At 39.6% G+C, this 6,256-nt stretch overlaps 1 non-coding gene across 1 annotated transcript; it reads left to right on the forward strand.

The window, feature by feature from the left end:
• Positions 1-5,874: 5,874 nt before the first annotated feature.
• Positions 5,875-5,981, forward strand: LOC131503301 (U6 spliceosomal RNA). The gene has a single exon (XR_009257399.1). It is a non-coding gene; the product is annotated as a U6 spliceosomal RNA (small nuclear RNA).
• The last annotated feature ends 275 nt before the right edge of the window (positions 5,982-6,256 follow it).

Raw genomic sequence — 6,256 nt, forward strand, 5'->3', positions numbered from 1 at the left:
TTCACTTGGCCAATAATACAGACACGTATCTTAACCCTTATGAAAATAAGAGTGAATAAACATAATCACAACGAACAATAGGAATCAAAGCATTGTTTTTTTAATTTAAATGTATTTATTCAAATGCAAGTTAGTTAACATTCAGTGTAGTGTTGGTTTCAGGAGTAGAACCCAGTGATTCATCACTTCCATAGGACACCCAGTGCTCGTCCCAACTGCCCTCCTTAATGCCCATCACCCATCTAGCCCATCCCCCCCCCACCTCCCCTCCAGCAACCCTCAGTTTGTTCTTTATGTTTAAGAGTCTCTTATGGTTTGTCTCCCTCTCTGTTTTTATCTTATTTTTCCTTCCCTTCCCCTATATTCATCTCTTTTGTTTCTTAAATTCCACACATGAGTGAAGTCATATTATATCTGTCTTTCTCTGCCTGACCTACTTCACTTAGCATAATACCCTCCAGTTCCATCCATGTAGTTGCAAATGGCAAGATTTCATTCTTTTTGACCGCCGAGTAATACTCCATTGTGGGTGTGTGTGTGTGTATATACATACACACACACACACCCACAATGGAGTATTATCTATATCTATATCTATATCTATATCTATATCTATATCTATCTATACCACATCTTTCTTATCCATACATGAGTCGATGGCCATTGGGCTCTTTCCATAATTTGGCTATTGCTAATAGCACTGCTATAAACAGTGGGGTGCATGTGCCCCTTCAAATCAGCATTTTTGTATCCTTTGGGTAAATACTTAGTAGTATGATTGCTAGGTCATAGGGTAGTTCTATTTTTAATTTTTTGAGGTACCTCAAAAAGCACTGTTGTGACTTCCTTATGGACAGCGTGTTTATGCCTGATCTATAAAGCCCTGGGATATAAAGAAATACAATGTATTCTTTTTTTTTTTAATTTTTTTAACGTTTATTTTTGAGACAGAGAGAGACAGAGCATGAACAGGGGAGGGGCAGAGAGAGAGGGAGACACAGAATCGAAAGCAGGCTCCAGGCTCTGAGCCATCAGCCCAGAGCCCGACGCGGGGCTCCAACTCACGGACCGTGAGATGGTGACCTGAGCTGAAGTCGGACGCTTAACCGACTGAGCCACCCAGGCGCCCCAATACAATGTATTCTTAAGTGTAGAAAAACCGGATTGCTCAAACTTAGCTTCAGCGTTCTTTGTCAAATGACTAAAATATCCACTGGTTCCTTCCTTACCTCTGCCTCTTCACTAAATCTTATACCCTTTTTCTTCTAACCAGGTAAGCCACAGACACTAAGGCACTGACTTAATTCTATCCTTTCAGCTTCTGAGAATTCCTTGACTTGATGAAACACTTCAAAAGGGTAAAAATCACGTTATCTGAAGTCTGTCTGTAACAGTGTTATTTTGATATTGTCTTTGGCTACATTATTCACCTCTCATTTATTAGAATATAGCTATTATATTAAAGTCTTCTTAGTGCCTGCAAAATAATATCGGAATATATGCTCTTGTTAAATGTACTTTTATGAGGAAAGGAATAAAGTAGGTGGCAAACTTTCCAGGTATGGTCACCAACAGTAAAATGTTTACAGCTAGATTTACGGAAATCCAGAAGTCAGTAGATAAACACTGCAGCTGTAATAAAAACTTATTTTTTACACAGGAAAAGAATGGCAATGACAGTAATATTTTCCCCCAAAGCACTTTACGATACATTCTTTATCTGTATCGGTATGCAATCTCCCAGTGAGGGAGATTGTTATAAATACTTAAAATGCTTTTTCAAGTGCCAAGCAAAAACAGGCCCTTCTTACATCCCAAACCTGAACTGAAAGCTCTCGGGGCGGGGGGGGGGGGGGGGGTTGGGGTTGTCAAAGTCATACAAAACTGAGTTAACATGAATGGGAAATGAGCAATGTTTTTTTTGCTCAAATCTTACTTAGAAATCTTGAGTTTGTGTATCTAAAAAGAAGCTCCAGAAAAACATTCCTATTTTTTAGATCAGAAAGGAAGTGGGCTATTGAACCTTTTTCCAACATGGACGTTTCTAGGAAAGTATGCACTCCCATGTGGGGAAATCAAGCTAATTAGCCTTCAAGGTACCTCCCCAAATTGGAGAGGGTTTATCTGGCATGATCATTCTGCATGCCATGTGGGGTGCCTTGTGGAAATTTAGATGTTTAAATGGGTTTGGTTTTCAAGTTGTGAACTTTTCTCTTGAGCTCTTTTATTTTTGGGTTCCAAGGCATTGGACAAAGTGCTTAGGGGGAACAAACACTTCTGCTACGACCAAATCATATGTAACAATGGTGCTGAATAAAAAACCTGACTCTGAGCTCTCAGCTAGTGATTATGCATGTAAGGTTATTGCTCATCAGAAATTCTTTCTGGGGTACCTGGGTGGCTCAGTCGGTTAAGAGTCTGACTTCAGCTCAGGTCATGAGCTCCTGGTTCAGGAGTTTGAGCCCCACTTCGGGCTTTGTGCTTGTGGCAGGGTCCCCTCCCTAAGGAATGTGAAGAAGAAAAAACACCCTCAAGGCAACCTGGCTATCTCTCAGGACCTTGTAACCTGAGACCACTTAATCAGACTACATGTTTTTGTGTTACCATATATGGGAGACAGAGAAATAGAAAATATATAAAAAAAACTACACCATGTGGCGTTCGGGGCTCAGTTCTTTGGGTAAGAACCCAACTGAGCCGTGCCGGCACGAATAAAGTTGCCTCCTGGAAAGAAAAGCCTCCGTGTCGTGGCTCTCTGTGCGAGAATCCTGCGTGGTGTTCTAGAAATTGGGTATAAATCAGTGCACCAGACATTTTTAGGGTTTGACCTCATGGGACTTGTAGTTTACTGGCAGAGACAGGCAATAAATATGTGATTACAATAACGTATGGTGAGCGGAATACTAGGGAAATGACACAGTGTTATGGGAGCACACAGCTAGGGAGTTTATTCTAGTACAGAGTACATAAATATAGCCTCGAGGAAGGAATGTTTTAAGAGACAGCTAAAGGATAAAAAGATGCTCGCTAGATAAAGAAGGCTCCGGGAGAGTATTGCAGGTAGCGGGACGAATATGTGTAAAAATCTCTAGGCAAGGGCAAGGGTGACATGTTCTAGTGATTTGTGATGTAAAAAAATGGCAAGAAGACAGAGCCAGATGCAGGGCTCGAACTCACAAACCACGAGATCATGACCTGAGCCTAAGTCAGGCGCCTAACTGAGCCACCCAGGCACACCAAAAAGTCTTGGCTTTTTCCTACTACTGGCTGCTCTTGTGGTTGTCATCTCTGTGACAAAGGTCTGTGTGCATAATGACTTTGCGGCCACTTTTCTTTATGAAGGCTGTACATTTTGTCTGAGAGGATGAGCTACTCTAATCATCTTGGAGAATATTGGGTTAACTTCCTTCTTTTAAAGGGCTACCTTTCTTTTAAAGAGGATTTGATAACAGGTTCTTAGTTGCTATATGGAATGCAAATTCTAAGCTTTGGAGATCTTTAGTAAAATTGACTCATCTGTCTTCTAATCTTAAGATGAATATTCATTATTTGCATTACCATACTTTTGAAGAGTGCTTATGGTACGTGCACACATTTAAAATCTTTAACTTCTGACATTTATCTATAATTTAGCCATTTAATTATGTGTACATGATGAAAATCAAAGTATTCTGTATGAGGCAGTTAATCACTGGCAGGTGAGAATACAGTTACTATCTTTTAGCTGAACACTGTCTCGGTGAGTTGAAGACCAGTTACTTATATAGCACAGGTTTTAAAAGTAAAGGAATAAGGGGCGCTAAGCTGGTTAAGTGTCTGACTTCAGTTCTCACAGCTTGTGGGTTCAAGCCCCGCCTCGGGCTCTGTGCTGACAGTTCGGAGCCTGAAGCCTGCTTCTGATTCTGTGTCTCCTCTCTCTCTGCCCCTCCCATGCTCAAGCACTGTCTCTCTGTCTCAAAAATAAGTACATATTAAAAAAAATAAAGTTTTATTGTATCTCAGGCCAAATACAAAAAATAACTCAAGATGGATTAAAACATAAATGTTAGAGCTAAAACTATAAAACTCTTAGAAGAAAACATAGGAGTACATTTTCACGACCATGGATTTTGCAATGGATTCCCAGACAAGACACCCAAAGCATCAGTAACAGAAGCACAAAGTAGATAAATTGGATTTCATTACAATTATAAAATTTTGTGCATCAAAGGACAGCATTAAGTGAAAAGACATCGCCAGTTAAAAATAATGGCAATTACCTTATTCTATTTATACCGATGCAACAAAGAAAAATAGTGTATGAAACTTTATCATGTATTTACTCTTGGTTCATAAAAGCTAGTCATTTTCGATAGACTATATAAACACTTACATATAGTTGATGCTAAATAAATGTTGCTGCATGAACGTATACACACATAAATGAATATGTGGTGCCCTGCATGCATACATAAATATACCAACTGATCATTGTTAAAAAAAAAAATAAAAATCACACTTCACCTGGTTTAAAAAAAAAGTGAAAAGACAACCTGTGGAATGGGAGAAAATATTTACAAATCATGTATCTGATGAGTCTAGCATCTAGAATGTATAAAGAATTCTTAACACTCAACAACAAAGAGACAACACAACTAAAACGTGGACAAAGGACTTCAGTAGAAATGTGCCTAAGGATATACGAGAGGGCAATAAACACGTGGGAAGCACATCAGTCATTAAGGAAATGTCAGTCAAAACCATATTGACACATTACTTCATATCCACTATGATGACAATGCCAATAATAATAATAATAGAAAGTAACAAGGGTTGTTAACTAGGATGCAGAGAAACTAGAACCCTCACATATGCTGGTGGGAATGTTCCTCCAAAAGTTACATGTAGATGGGGCGCCTGGGTGGCGCAGTCGGTTAAGCGTCCGACTTCAGCCAGGTCACGATCTCGCGGTCCGTGAGTTTGAGCCCCGCGTCAGGCTCTGGGCTGATGGCTCGGAGCCTGGAGCCTGTTTCCGATTCTGTGTCTCCCTCTCTCTCTGCCCCTCCCCCGTTCATGCTCTGTCTCTCTCTGTCCCAAAAATAAATAAAAAACGTTGAAAAAAAAATTAAAAAAAAAAAAAAAAAGTTACATGTAGAATAAGCTGTCCCACCCTTAGTTGTTCGCCCCAGAGACTTGAAAACAGAGAGTCAAACTGATATTCACCCATGAATGTTCCTGGTGAATTTTCACAATAGCCCAAATGAGTAAACACCTCAAACGGCTCTCAACTGTCGAATGGATACACCGAATGCGTATCATTTATGAAAAGGAATGAAGTACATGCTACAGTGTTAATGAACCTCAAAGCCCATTATGGTAAGTCAAAGAAGTTAGACACAAAAGTTCACAGATTGGTTAACTCCATGTGTACTAAATGTCCAGAATGGGTAAATCGGTTGTGACAGAAAACAGATTAGTGGCTGCTAGAGGCTGGGAGACGGGAAGAATGGGTGAGTGACTGCTTACTGGGCATGAGGTCTCTTCTCTTCTGGGCCATAAAAGATTTCTGGGACGAGATTGAGGTGATAGTTGATCGACATTATGAATGTACTAAAGCCATTAAATTTTGCACTTTAAAACGGCAAGTTTTGGTTATGTAGATTTCATCTCAATAAAGTGTAGGTCTAATGGAAGCTTGTTCACTTTGGACTATAACATTATGAGAAATCTAAATCCATTCCTCCTCCTCTCACATACAAATTCTATATTATTGGTGTGTTGACTAAGGATTGTCCTTTAGACTTTCCAGAATTTTCATGCAATGCTATTTAATTTATAATAAATCCTTAAACGTCATTAGGATCAGGGGTGCTTTGTACTAATATGACTGTTCTCATGCTTGCTTTGGCAGCATATCGCCTAAAACTGGAACCACACAGAGAAGATTAGCATCACCCCTTTGTGAGGATGACACACAAATACGACTGTCCTCAGTTGTTATATTTGGAAAGTGTAAAATGAGCCAGATGTGGTGGAAACTCAATGATCCCTTCCTCTCAACCTCTAGGGGCCACATCATTCATTTGACCTTAAGCATGAATGATTGCTTTTGTTGCTTAAAATACTCACTACTAGGTCGTTGCCAAGATTGATTCTGATGAGTGATGAAAAGGAATGCTATCTTCAAAGCCTTAAATTGTGTAGAGGATGTAGTAAGGAGATATACACATTCCAGTCAACAAGAATCATAATTCTCTTTTCTTTCTTTCTTTCTTTC

The sequence above is a fragment of the Neofelis nebulosa genome, chromosome X (genome assembly GCF_028018385.1).
Source record: "Neofelis nebulosa isolate mNeoNeb1 chromosome X, mNeoNeb1.pri, whole genome shotgun sequence".
NCBI lineage: Eukaryota > Metazoa > Chordata > Mammalia > Carnivora > Felidae > Neofelis > Neofelis nebulosa.